Consider the following 23,605-nt stretch of genomic DNA (forward strand, 5'->3'; position numbering starts at 1 on the left):
GTTACTACAATGCTTTGGTTAATACTTGATCGGAATTTCCTGCGGCACCGGAGCAATCCCAGAAATGGAGGGTCATGGATATAGACTAATAGGTGGGTTATAAACAAATGAAATTACTTTTTGTAGATAAAAGTATGAACAATGAATGAGAATAGCCTCGTCTGAAAAGTAAGTTTTAATTAATGCTGTAAAATTAACTTTGGAGTATGTACTAAAGGTTTTTTGCTGGTCGCAGCTGAACAGATTTGATCTCATTGCACGTGGTTGTATACACATACAGAACTGTGTGATGGATGCCTTGTTTCCATGAAAACAGGCTATTCAACTGGGTTTGATCCCATTACACCATAACTTGCAAGGTATACCTTATTTACCAAATCCTGGCCAAGGCAAGCAAAGCTATCTCCAAGATATTAAACTATAACAAGCACAAATTTCTTTTCTGGCTATTTACTTATAACACCAACAGCAAAGGTACCATAAGTGTTTAGTCAGCTGAGGTAAAAAGTTGTTTTTGTCACTCTGAGCTTTTCTAAAAAAGTTAAGTAGCCGTTCTCTGAACTTTTGAAAGGGCTCTGCCACAAATTGGCCAGGTGCAGCTTTTATCCTTAATGTGTTAGTGCATTAATACATTTCTCCATCCCTCTCCTCAAATACACACACAACCACACACACACACACACACCACCTGCTTCTCCCCTTACAGGTTTTGATAAAGCTGATCACTCACAAAAATGTAAACGCAAGTGTTATCTGACAGCTGTGAGTTGCAAGAAACTTTTGATCAATGTATTCATGAGCACGTACTTTGACACATGCACACACGCACACAGACAGCACACGCACATAGACAGTTTCTATGTGAGATTCAAAGTTAGCTGTCGAAATCATTAATCATAATTTGCTCATCAGATCTGTTTGTGTTTGTCTGTGTCTCCCTCTGAGAACCATGCTGTTTCTAACAAATTAATCCCCCCAACGAGGGGTATGTGTGTGTGTGTGTGTGTGTGTGTGTGTGTGTGTGTGTGTGTGTGTGTGTGTGTGTGTGTGTGTGTGTGTGTGTGAAAATAAACCAAACGGTCAATGTCTTTCAACGTGTTGCTCGGTGTGATTTCTCCACTCGCTTTTGAAAACGTGTCAGTGTTTTGCTAATGATTGCTAATTGAAAAGGAACAAAAAGAGCTCTCTTCGTTACTGCCTTTTTATCTGATCATAGATTCTTTCCAGTTAGCCAAACTATAACCAAGACCCTTACAGCTTTACATAGCACCTGTGTGTAAAATGACAGGTTACATGGCATAGAACGCAAGAGCATGATGCACACAGCTCTCTCCCTCCTCCACTTATATGTGTGCAGTGGGCTAAAAATATGAACTGAAGCTAAAATGCATTGTTGTTGAGCACTCAAAATAGTGTTTTCGTATTTGTGTAAACGTTCACTATATAGTAATTACTCTCCCCCAAAAAAATGGAACACAAAAATAAATGTATACATTTATTTGATGGTGCATTATCTGTGTGTGTGGTTACGGAAAATTAACAGGTCTACCTGTTAATGGTCATTACTAGATATACTCCTGCAATACAAACGGCGTTGGGGAGTGACGGAATACATGTACCGACGTTACGTATTCAGAATACAAATGATTAACTGTATTCTGTTACAGTTACAATTGAAATATTTGGTATTTAAAATACAGTTACATTGTTGAAATCAATGGATTACATGACGATACTTCTGTTTTACGAGTTTATTCACTACTTAAATAAATGAAGGCAACTACATACATTTCCCAGAAGCCTCAATATGAAAACGCGTGATCACTGATTGAGATAGAGATGGAGCCGGACCCGGAACAGAGCAAGGGCAGGAATGCGTTTGTCTCTTGGAAATTCAAACAGCGTTTCACATCAAAGAAAGAACAAGGAGAACGAAATAGAACTCTGCAGTGCAACCTCTGCTTGCCAGCAACCAACAAGCATGACTGCGGTTCGATTTTTGTTGTAGCATGTGCAGTTAGGGACTACAAATACAAAAATCAATCTGCTTGTTCATGTACACATTCAGCCAGTTGGAACAGAGGAACCCACCAGAATAGACTTGTTTAGTAATCAGTATTTGATGGCCGCATTCCTACACTTATAAAATGCAATTAAATGTGGAAGTAATCCAAGTATTCAGAATATGTTAGATTGAGTAACGGAAAATTACAAATTACATTTTTGGGCATGTATTCTGTATTCGGAACACGTTTTGAAAGTATCCTTCCCAACACTGAATACAAACCCCCCCCCTCAAATATTGAATGTTGTAAAGGGCGCCAACAGTTGACAGCCAATGCTATGTAAACTTGTATCAACATATGTGTTTTCCACAGTATAATGTCCTAGTCACCAAAGCATTATTAAAGTAGATCGGCTTCTAGCGATGCTGACTCTCAGCTGAGACCGTAGGACATGTATAGGCCTGAGGCTTAGATACAATAATACAGTCTCCAAAATGGTTTTATTCTCTTGTGAAAAATGGAAAAATATGCACAAAAGTTGTAGTATAATTATAGAAGTATTTCCATAAAGACAAAGTGAGAAGAATGCAAGTTCAACAATTGACTTGTCTGTAATTGTCTAGAGCAGAGATCTTCAACCGGGGGTCCAGGACCCCTAGGGAGACCTCAGCGCCACAGCAGGGGGGCCTCCAAATAATTGTTAATTTTTAACGTGTTCTAAAAAAATTAAAATGTCTTAACATAAATCCAACATACTATTAGCAAATATTAAAATCCACTGATTATACGCTTACTATATGTAAGGTAGTCACTATAGCCAACTATAAAAATGATCCATCTGGGGCTCCCTGGTCCCTGATCTGGTCCCTGACCTGGTCCCTGACCTGGTTTGAGCGTGGGCCCCATGTACCAAGGGTCAGTCCTTACTGCAGTGGGCTGGGTTAGATTTCAACCTGTGGCCCGTTGCTGCATGTTGCCCCCCTTTTACCCCCCCCCCCTTTCCTGTCTACTACTGTCCAATCAATTAAAAGGCAAAAAGCCCAAAACACCTAAAACAAACCCCCAAAAAACTATCCAGCCTTCCAACAATGATGTTAGACACTTAAATTTCGAAGTTTTCTTAATAACATGAGTTACCATAAACTTTAACCTCTAATAGATTTGTAGTACAAGATACAACTTTAAGTTTCTGTATAGTAATGTTTTGGCAAAGGATATGTTTTTTTAAATGTTAAAATGTGCTGTAAAAGAACAACTTACTGACATCTAATTGATTTGCTGAAGGCAAATGGATCTGCTCATCCATTACACTGACCTCCACATTTAATTCCCATCCAAATTACTGCCTGTGTAAGTCACATAAGGTCATTGCTCCGTTTTCCTCCATTTGTATTATATATGAAATGTGGGTGCATTACGTCTCATAAAATAAACTCATGAATTTAACATGAGATCAGGCTGAAACAGTCACCAAGGCCACTTTGTTACCCTAAGCATTCTTAAAGTGCATGCAGATACTGTATGTCTGATGTCAAAACATTCACCAATGTTTTAAAAGTGCCATGTTTTTCTGATAAAGTCTGCAACATCTTCAGGATTTGCATCATCATAATGCATACTCTCTTTGTAAAAAATCCCATAAAGAGACCAAAAACAACAGTGAATTAATCCTAACATGTATAATCTGTGTATCCAAAGCCTGAAATATCTTCTTCCTGTGTCATAGAGCTCCTTTGTTGTCCAAAAACTATTAAAAACACATTAATGAGCCACACTGTTGCATTGTAGTTTATTTTGAGTCAATCCTACACGGCTGCTTTATATACTCACTAGTTTTGAATTAACAAATAATTTTCATAAATGCTCTAAATGGAAAAAAGTCAGTCTGACTTTCAAAAACAAACATAAGGGCTTCCTGACCTGACACCCCTATCGGCGGGATGACATCGTTTGTCAGTGTAACGCTATGGTTAAGGTTTGGTGAGGATTAGTTGACAACCCTACTTTGCTAGGCTAAGTGGACATTTGTTGTCATGGTTACATTAATCAAAGAACCCGTTGGCTATCAGTCTGACAATGATTTAGCCTCTGGGGAAAATGGCCAATGCCTCTGGGTTTCCAGTGATTTGCCGATATCCGGGACAAGACATCCTCTTCTGTGTGCCGATTATTATTTCCAGTCCGAGTCAAAGCTTTTTGTAGCGGTTTAAAGTCAAGACAACATTTTGGCTAATTTCTATCAATGTGTATCTGCATATGAATTCAGACACTTTGACACAATTTGGGAGAAAAAATTATAAAAAGCTGTATTCACATGTAGACATCTGAATAAAGACAATAACTGCATTGACAACAATGTGGGAAACCGCGGTAAACCAAGAGTGACTGTCACCGTAGAAAACAGCGGTATTAAGATGTTTTTTTTTTAAATACAGTAGAAAAATAGTGCTCCAAGATTATAAAACTGATTTTCAAATGTGTGATTATTAGTTCTATTGAGCATAACAACTTTTTTTAATTTTGTGTCAGAGAAGGAGTTTTAAAATTGTTAGGGTTCAATAGGCATTGCCTATGTATCCATGCTAATCAACACTAAATGAGGCGTTCAGGGTCTCAAGAGGAACACGTTTAGTGTAAGATTTCCCTTTGAGGACAACTGTAACATCTGTTCTTATTGTGTGGGGGAGTTCCAGAGGTCATGGAAGTAAACTGGATTTGAACGGTGCAATTCAGAGTCCGCCTTTATGAGACCGAACGTTGAGAATTGAGTTATAATTAGGTGAGATTGACAGCGTCTTTGAGGTAATTAAGCAGAAAGGGCTGATGAAATTCCCCCAGGTGGGCAGGAAGGGAGAAGAGGCAGGCAGGAAGAGCTTTTGCATCAGGAATTAAAAATGATTATTGGGGGATGATGAGTTAGAAGAGAGACAGAGAGAGAGAGAGAGTACGACATAAGGCCTGTAGGTTCCTGCCTCACTTATTTGTCATGCCTATTTGCTCCCATGTTAGTGCTGCTTATGCGACCTCAGAGCAGCGCCGCCATCGTCAGCACCGCGACTTTATGATGCTATAACAGTTAGCCATGACAATATGCATCCAATTAACAGGCTTTATGCGATTAGTCAGCCTATCCATTCATCTAATGTGATACGCCTCATTACCGGATGACTTCATAAGGAAGATGATCTGACTGCATACATACACACACTGACAAAGACGAGGAGGAGGGGTGTGTGGAGGAGATGATGAAAGCTCATTTAATCAGAGAGCCAATTCCATATGATGAGGGAACCAATGTTTCCTCCTCTCAATGATAATGACTTGAAAGGACAAAACCATCTAGTCTGATAATGCTGGATGTAAAAAGCCCATTTCGATGTACAGAATATACGATATTGTCACTTCATGTTAAGGACTGCTACGACTAATACAGCAGAGTCTCCAAGCAGTAAAGCCTGGACATGATCATTTATTTCAGCTTTGAGTGGCTTTTAGAAATTGACAAGCTAAGTAAGGCATCCGAAGCCAAGGGATTAGAGATCTGGTATTTTGATTGGAACGGTGAACCAGTAAACCTGAGGAAAAAGTGAATGACTTGCGTAGTGAAGTTGCAAGATCTGTGATACCCTGCCTACAATTTCCTCAGAGATGAATGTGTTTAGTATGTAATGCTGAAAAGAGTTTGTATTCTCTGTCAGTGTTTTGTTGAAATTAAATGAAAGGGTATTATGTAGTGTAAAATGAGCTTTCTACCGGCTTTAAAAAGCCTGTTGGGTAAACTGTGACAGTATGTAGAACCCACCCTGCCAGACAGAATGCTGGATGATTCTGATAATGGTAAAAGTCAGAATGTTAATTAACCCATGCTAGCAATATGACTCTACAGATGGCAGGTTGGACAGTCAGTCACTTGGTTGCTTGGTCACAAGGCTGGTTGGTGGTTACAAAATGATGTAAAAATTAGTGCTGTCAGTTAAACGCGTTATTAACGTCGTTAATGCAAACCCATTTTAACGGCGTCATTTTTTTAATTTTTGAGATTAATGTTCTTCTTGGTCTAGCAAACTTTGTGGTGGTCCTTGTAGTGGTACTTGGTCCTTTTTGCAGTATTTTTTAATACGGTGCTATGTAATATAAAATGTGAGACAAAGTAGCTTTGCTGTTCAGGTCGATCTGACTGTGGTGACTATCTAGAAGTATTTCTCAAAGAGTTTGTACATTATGAATTTCAACTTTTTCTCAGCTGATAGAGAGCAGAGGTGCTAGAAATGTGAAGGTGTCAGGAAGTGGGGCTGCACAACAAGACTAGGGGATCAGGACGAGATAAACCAATTTCATTGCAAAAATAATAACACATAAGATAACATTGTACTGTGGCTAAACAAATAAGGTGAACACCCCTGGCTACTGACATGTCACACTTTACACAACTAGCAGGTTAAGTCAAGATAAATGGCTCATTTTGAACTCCAGCGGCAGCATTTTCTTTTATTCGGCCTTGGAAATACATATATTGTACCTATAATATAATACGTTATTAAGGTTTAGATATATAAATGTAAGCTATAAAGCAGAGAATGTCAGAGCTCAAACAGATATTGTATACTGGTTTGTGTGCTGCTGCGCTCTGGTTCTAGCCGAACCTTAGCTAATTAATGCAAGGGCACACCCCAGGGTTACTGCTAAGGAAAAATACAACAAAATATCCCTGGGCAAGGTGGAACGAACGAACGAACGAACCCACACACACCCAAACACACACATACACACATGCTGAGCAGTCAAGTCCATTATAGCCTATATCTATTCACCTAGCAGGGTGATAGTAGCAGGGGACAGCCTGTGGATGTGTTAAGAGACCCCAGCCCTCAGCTCTACCCTTCACTCTGTGTCAGACACTCTCCTGCTCGTCCTCTCTCTCTGTCTCTGTCTCTAACACTTGTCTTTTCCTCTCTGAGTCTCTGTCTGTTTGTGCTTTTGGAGCTCTGTCCTGCAGTTTCAGTGTGTCTCTTCTCACTCTCTCTTTCCACAGCCTTTGGGTGTGTCTATGTGCCAGCCATCGGAAGACATGTTCTAATAAATATTCATTCACCCCCATCACAGTCCCCACCCCCCGCAGCCTACTGTGTCTGTTTGAATGCTAATCAATTTCTCTGAAATTTCCACTGGCCTACTTACAGAGCCACTTTTTCCTCCTTCCTACTTGCCTTCTCTGATATTCTTTTACTGTACTCTCCTTTCCCTTCCTTCCCTTTCCTTATCTTTCCACTCGTCACCTTTCCTTCCCCCATATCCTTTCCTCTTTTCCTTTTCTCTTTCCTTCCATTTGTTATCTTTGCTTCACTTTTCATTACCCCACCTTTCCTTTTCTCTCCTTTCCTGTCCTTTTTTACCCTAGCCTTACTTTTTGCTGCAGCTCCTTCTTCTCCTCTTTCCTTAATGGTTCTTTGTTTTTTTAAACATTTCTTATTTTGTTCTGTTCCCCCTCCTCCTTCCCTTCATTTCTCATTTCTCCAGACTAATTATTTTGGCTATCCCTATTCTTTCCTCATGCCACCTCTCACACACAGACACAGATAGGTGATGGAAGACATAATCCTCTACCTTTCTCACACTCTCTCATGCCTGGGGCATACAGATGTAATCACCCCGTGAACAGGAGCATGTGTGAGTACAGCAAGTGTGGAGAGGTTACAGCACCTCCGGAAGGAAGAAAAGTGAGAGCATATGAGGAATGCCTTTGGAGGGAATCAATGGTGTGGAATAGTTTTCCTTCCCAGTGTGAGTAGGAACTGCTGAGCGTCTCATCTGCTCCAGGCTCCAACATCTTGGGGTGGAGGGAAGTGAAGCAGTGAAGGAATTCAGAAAGTAGGAAGAGAGGATACAAGGGAGGTATAAAAAGAAAACCTCCAGGGGATAGAGTGGAGGAAGGGAAGTCAGTTGCAGGACGGGTGTTTTCTTGAGATATTAACAGTTAAACATAAAAGTGGACACATGTTTTTGCATTAGGGAAAATGAGCACAGTGATTGGGTGAGCTGACACAAGTGGGATATGCAAATGCAGTCAGAGAAGAGTGCGAGGGAGGGAGGGATGGGGGAAGATGGGGATAGACAGGAAAAGGAAGGATGCAGGTTGGAGAAAAGAGAGGGAATAAAAGATTAAAACCTTGGAGAATCAACGGCAGCGGGTTGTGTGCAGAGGAAAAAGAACACTGTGGGAGCTCCACAGTCAAACTTATGGCTCCACACAGGGTCAACGTTAATTCCAAAGGTATGGAGATGGTCAAAGAAGGTTGGAAGGAGGATTGGTGGGATGAGGGACAAAAAAGACAGGAGGGAATTTTATGAAATGAGCAGCATGGGATTAATGGGGAATTTAATGAGCTCACTCTTCTACACGTTTGCAGTGAGACATTGCACACTGGTTTCTGGGATAATGCTCCCAGATGCTCTTCAGGTGAGAGTAATGATCGTGTAGGATTTTCTTTACTCAAAATGTGATTCAAGTATATTGGAAAATGACAAACCAAGTTTAGAATGCTCTGCTACAGCACAAGTTAGCAGGGTGGACTCTTGGGATACACAATTTTTACTTTCTCATTTATTCTAAGCTGCATTGTAAAATACTTAAATAGCTAAGTAATGTAAATGTACAGTAAGGTCAGAGGAAACGAAAATTGAAGAAAACCAAAAGTAAGAAATGGTACAGAAATTGGATAATGGTGATCATAAAAAAAAAGTTATTGCGGCTTAAGGCTTGTTAGCATCAATCTATCATTGGCATTATTGCCTGGATAATCCATAAACTGGATAAATGTCAAAGTATTTCTGAGGGGGTGTAGGGTTAGAATATATTTGGTACAGAAGACCGTAATGTCCTGGAGGATAGGCTGCATAAGCCTGAATAAAAGAATGTTTATGGACATCCATCCATCAATCAATCAATTCTAAGCAGTTTACCCACAGTAACTTCTTGGAAGGTTGTGGGTTGCTGGATCCATCCAAGCTCGATCACCTGGGGAGAACATGTAAACTCTAGGAAGGTCTGCTGATATATTCAGAAACCTCTTGCTGAGAGGCAACAATGCTAACCACTATGGCAAGCCCTTTTAACATTTAAAAGCTAAGTTCGACTATCCGGAATTAACATTGTAGATAGCAATAACGTCTTTATGACTAGTCGTTAATTACATTTCGGATAGTTGCAATTGTCATTCAAGATATCTGTATCGTGATTGTGACTAGTCAAAACGACAGATAGAGATATCTGTAATTCAGTTTTGACTAGGCAAAACTGAATTACAGGATATCTACAATTACGTCATTGAAAACGTTATCAACGCGTCACAATCTTAAATGACAATTGCAGATATCTGTAATTCAGTTTGACTAGGCAAAATGAAAGTTAAAGATATCTCAAACGTCATTATGACTAGTGCAAATTACTGGGCATGACGTTGCTCTATTTTAGATACGTGATTTCCCCTCCCGCCATAATAAAAAGAAGTGGTAGATTAAGTAGAAGTTAATTTCCTTATTTCAGAGAACGGAAAGAAGAAAGAGTCATGGCGTTGGCTTTAATAAAAACAAACAAAAAAAAAAAGAAAATGGCATGCAATTGAACGAGCCCTCACAGAGGGGATTTTGTGGAGAGAGAACGTCGTTCTATTGAAAAACTGTGAAACAATCTCGGAAGAATTGAACATATGCGGAAAGTAACGCTGAATCCTCATTTCTTGGTGCCAGCTCCTGTCTTGCACGGGCTTGCAGCATTAAAAAGACGATAAACACGCCTTCGCCCTCTGGCTGCTCCGACATGTTAATGTGCTAATGTGCTAATTACACAACTAACAGGTGCTAGCTATGTGATTGATGATTTGAACAACGCGCTCTGCTCCCGCCTGTGGGATGCGGGCCCATTGGCATAAAGATATCTGCAACGTCATTTTGCCTAGTCAAAACTCTAATTCAAGATATCTGTAATTACATTTTGACTAGGCAGAATGAAAGTTAAAGATATCTCAAATTTCAGATATCTCTAATTAAAATTTATTCAAGATATCTATATCTGAAAATAGATATCTACTATTAAATTACGAATATCCCCTAACTCCAGTTACAGATATCTACAACGTCATTTTGACTAGTCATAATTCCAGTTACAGATATCTACAACGTCATTTCGCCTAGTCAAAACCTAATTTAAGATATCTGAAAAGGACCATATAGATATCTTGAATTGAGTTGAATTAAAGATATCTTGAACTGGAGTTATGACTAGTCAGTATCACATTGTAGATATCTCAAACTGGAATTACAGATATCTACAACTCAGTTGTGAATATCCGTAATTCACATAGTGGATATCTGCAACTGAATTGTAGATATCTGGAATGATAAACCACATACAAATGAATGGCAAACGTGATGTAATTTGTCCTAGGAAGAATGTCTTTGTGGATATCTGAAATTACAATTGTGGATAGCAAGAATGTATTTGCGGATATCCAAAATGTTCTTTTTGACTAGGCAAAACTGAATTAAAGATATCTGCAACACATATCCAGTCTAGCTTTTAAATGTTAAAATGGCTTGCCATATAACCACAGCCATGCTGCCTCTTTTTTTATTTGTTTAAGTTCACAACAGCAGATGTTGTGCTTCCTCTGGGCCAGGGTTGGACATGGTTCCGAAACTGCGAGGCTTTGGTGAACTGGCGTTGTTTAGGAAATTCTAACACATTGTGCTTTTAAACACTTTAATAAAAAAGAACTATGATTTTTTTTCTGCACATTACCTATGTTGGTCAGTCATAGGGGTGTCACACATATCCAGCAGGGAAAAATAATTTGGATTTTGGATCACCAGTTGAAAATGCTAGTTCTCTGTGATATTATACATTAGTGTTTAAAACTACAGCCTACACTAGGCTATGGTTTGTTTGTTTGTGGGTTAATTAGTTTTTGATTGACAACCACTGTATAATTTAAATGTCACAATACTTTTAAATATGATATGCCAACCTGCTTTGCTTTTTTTTTTTTGTGGGGGGGGGGAGATAATATGGTATTTATTCTCATGTACAAGTATGTGTGTCTGTGGCACCATTGTACACAGTATTCAAAGAAACAAAGTCAATACGTGATATTTGTACTGACCTTGCAAAGATTATTAGTCAAATTCATTAGCCTTTATTTCATATTGAGATCATTAAATATGAATGCCCACAAATTGACATAACTACGAAGCCCCCCCCTGGGGTCAGCTGAGAAAAAAAAAACTAAACCGTGCGCACAGATTATGAATCCGTGGGTTCAAGATTTAACAAACTTTGAGCATGGATTCATAACAATCGTGCTCACGGTTTAATAAACGTGAGCAAAGGAAGAAAGATATTCACAGATTAAAACTTCCAGGATCAATTACTCTATAGCAAAATGATATTAAATTTCAAATGATGTCTCTTTCCTAACGTAGTAAGGTTAACAATGAGCTACAAACAATATTTTATTAAAACGAGCCGTCCTCCAACCTGGAGAAATAAGATTGGTCTCTAGTAGCAGCCGGCGGTGCTTAGACGTATATAAACTACAACACAGACACAAAAATGTCGATTTATTTAATGATTAAATAGTAGTGTCTCCAGACTTATTTTTTAACAATAAGTGCTCTAGTACAACTAGGAGGAGACAAGTTATGATTAAGGTAACAATATAAATAGAATATCTTTCCTATTTTGCTCACGTTTAGTTTTTTTTCTCAGCTGACCCCAGAGGTACATACCCAATGATGCAGTTTAATTATTTGACATTGAACGTCCTCCGACTTCCTCCATACCTTTTTGCAGACTCTGTTGCCTACAACCATTTTATTGGTATTTACACACTAACTCTGCGCATACAAACTGCATATACAAAGCACAGTTATATATCAAAGTATGCCTGGCAACAACAACAACACAAATGAAGGTTAATATGGGAGTTTGGGCTAGATTCTTGACATATGATCCCAGTCTTGTATGTTTTAACAAAAAGAAGAAAAAAGAAATGTTGGAAATTTTCAAAAGTAATTCCCAACATTCAGACAGAATGAAACATAGGTAGGTAAGTGAGAGTAAAGTAGGAGCATATTTGCCAATTTAGGGGAAAAGAAGAAAAAAAAGATCAAATACAATGGCTCAGGCACTGCATTCAGCATGATCTCCATGCACCAAACTACCAGGCAATCCATGCTCATTTCTCTGATCAGGACAGTAGGTAGTTGGCAAAGCTGGCCTGTGCTCTGCTCATTAACATTCCCATCTATTCTCTTCCAGCGCTTTTCTAATGTGTGGCCCTGTAGCTGTGATCTGATTCACAGTCTGGAACAGTGGTGTGAGAAGGCAATTAATCACACTAGTTAAGAGGTGAGATATGGTAGATGAACACAAGGTGTAGGTCTCCTTGTTGCACTGACAGACTATTAGATAATTCAGTTTGATGTACTACCTCGTGTTGGGATGACATTTGCATCTATGAAGCCCTGTTGCTGACTTTATTCCCGAAAGAACGTTCAGTCCCGAACCTTGACATTTTTTCATTTACTTGTACCTACAGTTCTCGAAGATGATGAGTTTGCCCTTAAGTTGCAATGAAAAAGAAAAAACGAAGACTGAAAAATCAGCTCTGCTCCCATTCAGAGAGGAACAGGTGTTCTCTGGAAAGTTTATTTTTGAAGTAATAAACAGTGACAACTTAGCCCGAGCAACAAAAACACGGCTAGGTTTTTTAGACAGTTTCCCTATAAAAAGGAGCAAGGTGCTTCTCAGAGGCCAATACTGGGTGAGGGGGCTGACAGCAACCACAGCTTCAAAGTCCACCACACGCCTACTCCAAATTCATGAGGGTTTTGTCAAACATAACCTCTTTAAACGAAACTGAGTGGTAAAAGGTATTGCTAAAGGAATGTCTGAATGGTTCTACATTAAAACATGTTAACACAGGCTCTTTCTAAGATCACACAAAATACTTGAGCCAGATGAATTAAGGAAAGGAACCTTTCAGCCTGGGTCTCCTAGTTGGTCTTGACGTCGTCTGCCTTCTATACTGCCAAGGCAACCGTAAAAAACAGTAGGACTCTCTAACCTTTGCTACCATGTAGCCACCACACACGTACAGTACAACACAAAGAAGATGACCCATTTGTTTGAGAGCTTCACAAATGGTCAACAAGTGGTCAAAAAGCAAACGTCTGTAGGTTTACATCTTACCTTGTGTCCTTTATACAATACAACAAGGCCGCAATGTTACAGCTGATCAGATTATAGCCACCCCATATACACATATAACCTATAATTTAGCTTTCACAATGAGATCTTGGGAAAATTGCAGAGGGAAAAGTCAGCGATGGACCATGAACCATGTAAATAAATTTAATGAATAAGAAATATAGAGGAGGGGTTTACTGTTTCTAACCACCTGACACGCTACAGCTGATCAGATCCCAAATAACTACTTTTAAAAGAAGTGGGGTGACTCCAGATTGTCCACTGGTTAGGAGAGGTTCACATCCAGATCTAAAGTCTACTGTATGCCTTCTGACAGATCTAACTACTGCAGAGGCTGGAGGGCTGAAAACACCCACTGGTACTTGGCGGTTGGTGCGAACCGCAGTCATAGTAGGTGTTTCTCTCGACTTTTTTTCCTGCTGATTGGTTTGGTTTGTGATTCCAATCCCAACCAGCCATCAATGAACATGTCATCAGACTTATTTATGGGTGAAAGAAATTCAGATGTGGGCAGCTATTCCGAGATCTGAAAACAAGATCATTTGATAGGGTTTCCTAATGTTTTGATGTTTCTTTCCATTTTTGGAAGATGAAATGCTTCCTTATTTATATTTAACTCTTGCCACATGCTTTAGACTGGGATTCCTATCAAGGCGTTGTGAACAACAATTGGTGTGACTAAGTTATGTTGGCTGCCACAGTCCACGGTCTTGCAAGACTGCGACTGGCAGTTCTAGTCCTTCTGCTCTTTTTAGGCATCCTCATGTACACCATCTGGATGTAATGTAATTTCATCTTGCAGAAATCATTTGGTTACTGTACAGTGAATAACTAGTAAAAGATACTTCTGTACTGTGCCATTCCATAGTAAGTAAGTAGTTTGTTTTACATTATAATGTCACTATATTATTACATTTGAGGAACTGTGCAAGGTGAAAGGGATGTGTGCATTCCAGTGCCACAGCGTGGGCACGGAAGTAGCAAGTTTGAGTCATTTGCATATGCGAGCACGTACGCACGCACGCCATCTGTCAGCTCAAAGTTTTATTATACAGTCCAAGAACATGTCCTGAAGAAAATTGTGAGTTGGAACATGTTAGCGCTAAGACCATTTATTAAAAGGCTTTTTTAAACTATCGCAAAGCAATGTGCCTTGTTATTTTTTGGTTATGACTTATTGATCTCAAAGCAAAGTACAAGTCTAAGATCTCTTTATTAGTCTCAACAACAGAAAGTTATTGTAGTTCAGCTGTTGATTTGGTCTGTTTAACAACATGGTCAGCAGCTATAGCTGTGACTGACAGCTCATTGGGGCAATTGAGGTAATTACCATTACCGCCCAATTACTGTGAATCAAAAATCATGCTCCTTGGTTAGTAATAACTTTGAATATCATTTTCTCTGGATACTCTCTAGTGCAGGAAAATAAAATAACCGATAAGTCATAGGTAAAAGATGCACCAGAACATACCTGAGAACATCACATTTTTAATTTTCCTTCAGTATCAAAGTAATTCAGTGATATCTGTGTGTACACCAATGCTATTATAGTTAAGCATTTTTCATTAGTTTTTATATTTATTTCATTCTGACTTTTTGTTTTCAAATTCAGTTTAGTTTTTAAAGTGGGTTTGCTAGTTTTATTTTTATTTTTTGAAAATGCTTAGTTTTAGTTTAGTTTTTATTAGTTTTAGTCTTTTTGTAAGATGGGTTATTAGTCAGGGGATTCAAAAAGGTCAGAAAAAGTATTGTTTAATAACTCAACAAAAACATCACAGAATTTTAGAAATATGTATTCACAATGTATTTAACAATAACACCAGTAAAAACAATGTACATATGATGATGAGCACACATACTGTATGTAAACAGTCAACACAAGACGCAGCAGTAAGGGCAAAATGTGTTTGACGTGTTCCAGGAAAAAACCTAAATAGCCAAAAGACTAAAGAAGACCAACATCAACAGGTGTTTTGAACTTTGGTTTGAGTAAAGTAGCAAACTTTTTGAAATCAGTTGACTCAAAGTTGTGTTGAGTTGACATCCCAGTATTAATTCACATATTCCCGCTTTGGGTGTTCCTGCATATTTACTAACCAGCTATGGGTCACCGGGGAAAGCATGCCTATAGCGTTCTCTGTCCTGCGGTTGTCTCCGTCATGCTGCTGGCTAGTGATGGCCGGATAAAGCTTCGTGAACCAGTGTCTTTATTTTCCGAGCCCACTAGATGGCGCTATCTGTTCAACAATTGGTTGAGAACATTGAATTGAAAACATTGAGAACACTGAATTGCAAAAACTTAGGCCTTTTCCTTTAAAACTAAGAGCACCATCTAGTGGGCTCAGAAAATAAGGACACTGGTTCACAAAGCTCCATTTGGCCATCACTGCTCCTGGCCCTACTTCTCCATACATCCATGTTCATAGCGTTACCAGGGTTAGCTTCTGTTTCTGGAAAAGGGAGGCTTTGCGTTTTCCTTTACCTTGGTTAAGGCTATGTATAGCATACCACGGCTCTAGGTACACCATTAGCCTGCTGAAGCCAACGTCTTCCACCATGCTGAATGGCTGGTTATCGAGAGCAATAAATTCAATGAGTTTGTCTTTAAGCTCTTTTACCTTAGTTGCTGCTGTATTTTTTAGTTTTGTCAAAGGACTGTTAGAGGTAGAACTGTTAGAGGTAGAGGCTGTTGATGTTTTTTCCCCCGGCGTTTATTCCTTCTTACTTACTGGTGGCACAGTGTCATGTTTTTGAAAACTCCCGAGGTACACCGTCTGGGATGCGCCAAATAGGATAAAGTTGTTTTTTTTAGTTATAATGTCCGTCAATGCTTGAAGAAAGGTGAGTGGCATTTCTTGACATTGTGATTGTTGATTTGACGTGTGTCATACAAAACATGTTTGTTGCCCTTTAGTGTCAATGAACATTGACAATATTAATTAAAAAATGGAGAAAAAAAAAATTTGGGAAAAACCCTTAAGCCCCAAAAACAAAATTCAATTTACAAATTTAACAGGCCCTCCAAAGGGGCCCCTCCCTATTTTTTTATCACCATCCCAAAGACACCTTCCGCAAACTGGTTTTCGCCCACCCCGCATACTGCATCTTCAGAAAGTTGGGGGGACCTTGGGGGGAACCCGGAAGACAAAGGGGAAAGGGCCGCGCGGGCTTTTTAGATCCCTTTGCTCCAGTGTGGGGCCATGGGGTCCCAAAAGTTTTTTTTCTGACCGTCCATGGAGAGGTTTATCTTTAAGTGTACTCCCGGTGGGACCCGCGCACTCATCCAAACCCGGGTTTGGTTTGGGGAAGGGAAAAAATGAAAAAAATTATTTTCCCGTTGTTGATGTTGGGAAAAGAAACCCTCAGAATATCAAAAAGGGCCCAGTCCCCACTGTCAAAAAAATGTGTAAATGATTTTGGACCCCCCTGCCTCTGGAGGCCAGGGGTTTTACGACTTCTGCATTTTTTGGCGCCGTCAGTAAACCCCCATTTTTTGTACAATCTTTGGGTTTCCCCTTCTTTAAAAGATCTGAAAGCAGGCACATTTTTTTTGTATACAATGTCTTTTTTTACGCTTTGGGTTTTTTGTACCAAAAAATTCCCTTTTTGTTATACATTTTATTTCAATAAATTTTAATCGTTTTCATGAATATCATTGTCTCATGTTATTTTATGCTTCTATATTTTTGATTTTTTTTTTAATTTTGGGAATTTAAAAATAAACTGAGATAATGTCCCCAAACCCCATATCCTTTTCACTACCATTTCTTTCCCCCAAAAAGCTGTAATCGGAAAGTACGGGCTAGCACCCACCATACCACATAATAAAACCCTAAAGGAAAAAAACATTTAAGTAGTTTATTAAGGGGTTTCTTTTTTTGATTTAAAGAAAGTCCCAAAAGGACAAAGAAAAAAGTTAAAGTGGCTTTTATTGTTTTTTGTTTGTTTAAGGGTTTTTTTGAGAGGGTTTACAGAAATCAATTCACTCCCTACAGGGAAGTGTATTCCGCTTTTTAAAACATAATCAAATAATACCCAACTTCTTGTCATTTCTTGGTTTTCATAAAAACGGGTTTTTTTTAAAATAAAAAAAGGTATCGGGCCTCTCTAATTTTAAGCACTTCTTTAAAAGGGGGCCCCTGGGGGAAATTTCCCAAAAGGGGAATTGCAATTAAAAACAGTTTGGGAATAATTGTTTTTGGGACTCTTTCTGTCAGCTTTTAGGAAAAGCCTAAATACTTTTTATATTGTTTTTTATTAAAATGTTTACCGGGGTTTTTCCCGGGTTTAAAAATTGGCTTTTAAAAACATTTTTTCCCTTAAGGGTTTAAAAAAGTCCTATAGGGGGCCCGTCCCTTTTAATGTTTAATGAAAAGTAATTTGGCTAAGACCACAAATGCCAACCCCCTTTAAGTTTTGAAAAAGTTTTTTGTTGGGGCACAAGGGGTTTTGGGCCCAACTTAGGGTAAAACCCGGGCAGTAAACGGATTTAGTACACGTAGTGGGGGATTTTAGTCCAAACTCTAAATTTGGGTTTTTTAAAAATTAAAATTCCCCAAACAAGGGCTTTTAAACCCCCCTTTTTTATATTAACCCCTCGTTAGCAGCATATTTGCTGGAATTTTAAGCTCTGTGATTGCATGTTAGAGTTTATTGCAAGGGAGTTTTCTTTCCTCTCACCTATGTTTCTTTCCCAAAATGTAACTTGGGACTCGTAGTGAACATCTCTGTTTAAATTTGTATGTACAAAGTAGGGCTATAACAATTATTTGTTACATTGTGGGGGTCACGGCCTGCACTAGGCTTATATGGCATGTGCTTATGCACGTATTGTGGAACCAAAGGTCACAAGTGCAAGTTCTTCCTGGAAACTTTTAGTTGTACACCATTAGCAGCATGTGCTGATTGACGTGCGATACTCTATGGCGAGAGCAAATTACACCCTACAGCTGGAAGATATGCCTATGGGTTTCCCAGTCAGCAACCCTCACAGCAACAGAGAGTTGCATATGAGACTAGGAGTAATGTTGAACTACACTTTTTGCGTTTAGATGAAATAAGTTTTATAGAAATACAAAAATCAATGTGTAAAAGCCTTTGATTAATGTGCATGTACTTACAAGGACAGACACATTTAAACTGACAAGAGGAATTTGATTTTGTCAACGCAGGTGCTTCTTTAATCACGGTAAAACCGCAGACCTATTTGTCATATTTGGCAGCAGTTTGTCACACTGAATGTTGGCGTGCCTGGAAAAAACATGATGCACCACAGAGTGATTCAGAACAAAATCTTTGTTTTGTTACATCAAATTATCTTCTCCCACTCAATACAAAAGGAACCTTGTATTCCCAATTAAGAGTTTGGTTCTGACCAAAACCATCTTTCTGTTCAAACAGCTTTAGGCAGAGCTTAGCTTTTCATCTCTTTTAAATATGCTGGTCACTGCCACAGAGTGGAAGTGGAAGTACCTCCTCACAAGTTAAGTCAATGACAAACTTCAAACTTAATCGAAACACATCTCTCTCTCGCCACACACACACACACACACACCACCACACACACACACACACCCACACACACACACACACACACCACCACACCCACACACACACACACCACACACACACACACACCACACACACACACACCCTACCTCTCAGCTCAAAGTTTAAGTATTCTGTACAAGGCCAGACAGCTTGTTGGAATTCAGTAGGGGGCTTGTATCTAAAATAAACTGAAAGCATGCTGATAGACAACTTGGCTTTGGTAGAAACATGTTAGGTTGTCAAAAGTCATGGCGCCAGATACACACCAGTGTGAAACATATTCTTTTTAATGTTGTTTTTACATAATAAAGTAAAAACTATTTATTCTATTCAAAGGGAATACTGTAATTTTATACAAAATACAATGTAATTTTCTGTTAAAAAAGATAAAACACAGGTATATCACAGGTCTAATCTATTTAATATGCATACCAACTATTTGTATACACACTATATTAGTTATGAGTTTATTTAATTCTTCACTATTTTGGTTCACTGGATAATATGACCCAAAATGCCTGAAGATGTAACGTTTTAGTCCCTCCGGATCTTCATCAACAGTACCTCAAATGAATCTGTCACTGAGTTCAGTCACTGTATATTCCTGATGTATAGTATGTATGCAATTATTGTATGCAGTATTGCAATTTTATTGGGTAATGTTCGCCTTTATTATTGTAAAATGACACATGTCTTGTAAAAAAAAGACATCCATTGAGAAGTGATTGTCTATTGTCCCACACCTGGAGACACAGAATGGGAGGGGAGGAATGTATTTAAACCAGTTTTGTTCGTTATTTGAGATACTCTTGATGAAGGTCCGGAGGGACCAAAACGTTTGTTTTTCTAAATAAAAGTTGATGCTACAGCACGAGCAGAGTGCTTTTGTCCTTTGTTTCGCAGTTGATGTTATTGTCCAACGCACCTGCACAGTAGAATTTGTTTGGATGTGCGAGCTGTTCCTACAAAAAGTCACACTAAAAACAGGTCAAAATAGCTACAGTATATCCCACGTAGCAAGAAATACCATTAGGAAATGAAAATTGGACTACTTGGCTGACGATGACATGAGCATTTAGTGATGTTCAAAGTGGATTTCGGTAAAACAACTTTGAGTGTGTGTTTCACATCTGTTTGCCAAGTGAGGAAACCATTGCATCAGATCAGCTGCTTTTTTAGCTGCACAGCATGTGGTCGAGATCCATTCTGTCGCTGTCGGCGGGAACTGGTGAATTGCAACAATCTCCTGAGATTGTTTGGGATACTGATTACTAAAATGTACTTCCTTCAGACAGCTGTCAGACATGTCACAGAGGGCAAAGTGCAATATCAGCAATTTGTGTCTATAACAGACAACTGTCTTTCATGTTGAGATGGATTTACGCTGGCTACTAAAGACATTGAACATTAAACCTTACTGCCAGAGGATGGCCACTGCGAGACCACCTCTCTAATCAAAATTAGTCAATTGTTCATGTTACTGTTTGCCACAATTTCTCGTAGCACAAGCTACACAGCAACTTGCCTCTGTAGGAGCATACGATAGAAGGACACAGAAAGCAAGCACATTCATTTCTCTAGGAATTCCTCTATAATGTAAAATTTACTTGCAGTACAATATATGTTTTTGCTCTTTGCTCTGAGTTACCTTGTATTATTTAACGCCCAGAAAACAAAGATGTGACAACAGCTAAAGTACATGGATTAGGTAGTATCAGCTAATAAACGGCTAAAAAGTAGAGAAAAGTACAAAAATGCCCAAAAAATTGAAGCAGTGTAACCATTCTATTGCTTGTCCATCAGAGAGTAATTCATATTTTAACTGTAAATTGTCCTGCCACTTACATTTTTTAAATGATAAAATCAGTTTTTCACAAAAAAGGTTAAATTAGTGAAGTACTTTAGTTAGCAAGTTAAGTCTACTATATGCCTGTGAAGGTGGACCATGTATTTAGACACCAACAATATTCATTTCCAATTCAATTTTGTGCTGCATGCAAAAAGGAGAGCCCTGGGAAGTCAAATGCCCTCTTCTACGTGTGCCGTACCGTCTCCTCTCCTCAGCTACTCAGACATAATTAAACAAAAGAGAATGGAGAGTCTCAGCTCTCACTGCATACTACAGGGATAATTAGATGTGAAAAATAAACTGGGAGGACTGATACAGCTCAGTTAGCAAACAAAAGGAGGGAATGGGGGTGTACAGGGAGGTCTCAGTCTGTTGCCGTATGTAATATTCATAATTCCATTGGAAAGGATTTGGCTGAGCCCCCCCAGGCTCTGTTACAGTACATTTAGTCACACTGCTTACACTCACACACTCTTTTACTGAAGGTGTTGTGGTGGTTTTGGCCTGTAGGGGGCAATTTAGTAACATGACACCATGTTTGTACTAATGGGGTCTATGTGTGTGCGCTATGGTGACGACTGTGTGTGTGTGTGTGTTGTGTGTGTGTGTTGTGTGTGTGTGTGTGTGTGTGTTGTGGTGTGTGTGTGGTGTGTGTGTGTGTGTTTGTGTGTGTGTGTGTGTTTGAGAGAGTGGAAGCTTCTGTGTTTCAATTCAAAATCATTCAATTAAATTGATTTCCTGCAAAATCCAGATACCGAACAGCATTCGGCAGGAGAAGGTTGACACATCCAGCCTAACGAGTAATAATTAAAGATGAATGTTTTTTTTCCATCACAAATTGATTGCTTCCTCAATTAACATATGGAAGTAAACAGTTAATTTACCAGGGTGTGTGTGTGTGTCTTTTTCTTCGTTTCAATGCAGCCACGTGGGGAGGATTAGTGATGGTGGTTTTATTTAGTGTTTTAATTGAAATGCCTGTGCAAAACTAAATCCTAATCACACATACTTAACCCCATGAAATAGAATTCAGGGCTCGGTCAGTGACGCGTTTGCTTTGATGAAAAAGAAATAATAGGCGGGGTTACTGTACGGGAGTGCAGCATGCATACTGGCACAGCTGGAACAACAAAGTAGCAATGATGAAATGTAACTGTAGTCAAACAGATTTTATCATCACACTTGCTGAATCTCACTAGGGAGCTTTGGGGGTTTAATTTTTATTTTTTTTGCTTGCATGCTTTTGTGTGGTAAAAAATGAACTAACAGAATTATGTATACACTTCACCTTTAAAACAAGCCCCCAGCGTAGGACCTTGAGTTTGCTGAAATGTGGTAATCGAGATGTTTCGCTTCCACATGCCGGCAGAATTAGCTACCCTCCACAGAGTGCTGATAAGTGAGAGTGGGGAGAAATGATTTTTGTGCTGGATTGTTTTATCGTTAGCCGATTATGTAATGCACTAAACAAACAACACAGGTAATTTCCCACTTCAATTCTTTCACGAATCTCGCAGCTCACTTGAAAAGTCATGAAGAGAGGCAAACTGTACCACTTACATGATGACTCGCAACAACTTAACAAACACAGATAGATGAAACTGTAAACCCATCAGACTTAAAGCATTTCAAGCATTTCCATAAAGTAATGGTTACTTCATTATTTATCTCTTTCAACCAAGGGTGTAATTTAAGGTTCAAAATTTGGGGGAAGTTGAGATCTCCACTTTTGAGCAGAATTTAAATTTTGAGCGTCAAAAACTTCATTTTTGGCATTTTGACACGTTCATGACAGTGTCATGTTACCCTTATGTAGATGCCTTAGAAGTGTAAAGTGAAGTGTAACCTAATATGTTTGTCCCTGTTACACAAACGGGCGAACAAGGTATCGTCATAAGTTCCAGATTTGAGAGTTATCATCCGTTAAATCATATATAAGTCTGTAAATTGTGTGCAAGGTTGAATTAACAAAAAATGCAAATTAAAAATAACTAGTTCTTTGGTTCACTTCGTGATTTTTTGGATTGGATCGCGTTCCAACCTATAGTGAAACCAAACTTTAGCGCACTTGAAAGCAAAACCCCTGGTTGTTTGGTCTGCCCCAGGGCTTGGATGAGCTTTCACACTACCCCCAAACAACTGAACTGTGTGACGAAATGCTCCAGTGTTTGGTTAAAATAGACCAAACTGCTCAGATGTAAAAGCACGCTAAATGAGATTGTGCAACTGACTGACTCCTGGACTACAAATGGGCAACTGGAGAATGAGTAAGGCATTGTTACTCATTCCCAATTTGCCAGCACAATACGCCACACACATGTGACACAAGCCAGATCTCATATGTATAGTTGGCAACTAATAAAACTCTGGCAATAAAGGATTTACTGAGTATAATAACATTGTTTATCATTCACAGGGGAACATGAAAAGAGTATCATGGGACTCCCTATCTGTGATTATTTTTTCATCTGAATCACAAAAGTGTCATTTTCAAAATCGTCAATCAGTCTTCTCAACAGGAATTATGACAGGCCGCCGTTGCTAACTTGTACGCTAACTTAACATGGGTCAAGAAAGCCTGACACGGTTGTTCTCGCTTATTAACCAGACTCAGCTGTGTTATCTTGAACTTATTTTTTCCACAGCAGTTTCTGGTGAGGAAAACCAGGCAAAAAAATTGTGTTTCAATCCAATATTGTTAGTATATGATGACAGACATTCCAAAAAATTTGTACCTTCATCCACAACATGGTGAAAATGCCATGTGGAATCCCTGTTGACGATACAAAGCAGCCAGACGGTCTGCCTTCTTGTATATTTTACTCATGAATAGATTTTGCTTTCCTACCCACACAACTTTGGTGTGAAACACGGCTTTACATTATGAATACATTTAAAAGCATTTGTAAAATGTGTGCCTTTAACATGAAACGT

The 23,605-nt window shown here is 38.9% G+C and overlaps 1 protein-coding gene and 1 long non-coding RNA gene across 2 annotated transcripts in view; both read right to left on the reverse strand.

The window, feature by feature from the left end:
* Positions 1-23,605, reverse strand: part of LOC116699838 (astrotactin-1-like) — a 372,650-nt gene that overhangs the window by 98,931 nt on the left and 250,114 nt on the right.
* On the reverse strand, positions 3,626-22,291 carry LOC116699841 (uncharacterized). Its single transcript, XR_004334523.1, has 3 exons — positions 22,281-22,291; positions 21,142-21,144; positions 3,626-3,717 (listed from the first exon to the last, which is right to left on the reverse strand). It is a non-coding gene; the product is annotated as an uncharacterized LOC116699841 (long non-coding RNA).

The sequence above is a fragment of the Etheostoma spectabile genome, chromosome 12 (genome assembly GCF_008692095.1).
Source record: "Etheostoma spectabile isolate EspeVRDwgs_2016 chromosome 12, UIUC_Espe_1.0, whole genome shotgun sequence".
NCBI classification, from domain to species: domain Eukaryota; kingdom Metazoa; phylum Chordata; class Actinopteri; order Perciformes; family Percidae; genus Etheostoma; species Etheostoma spectabile.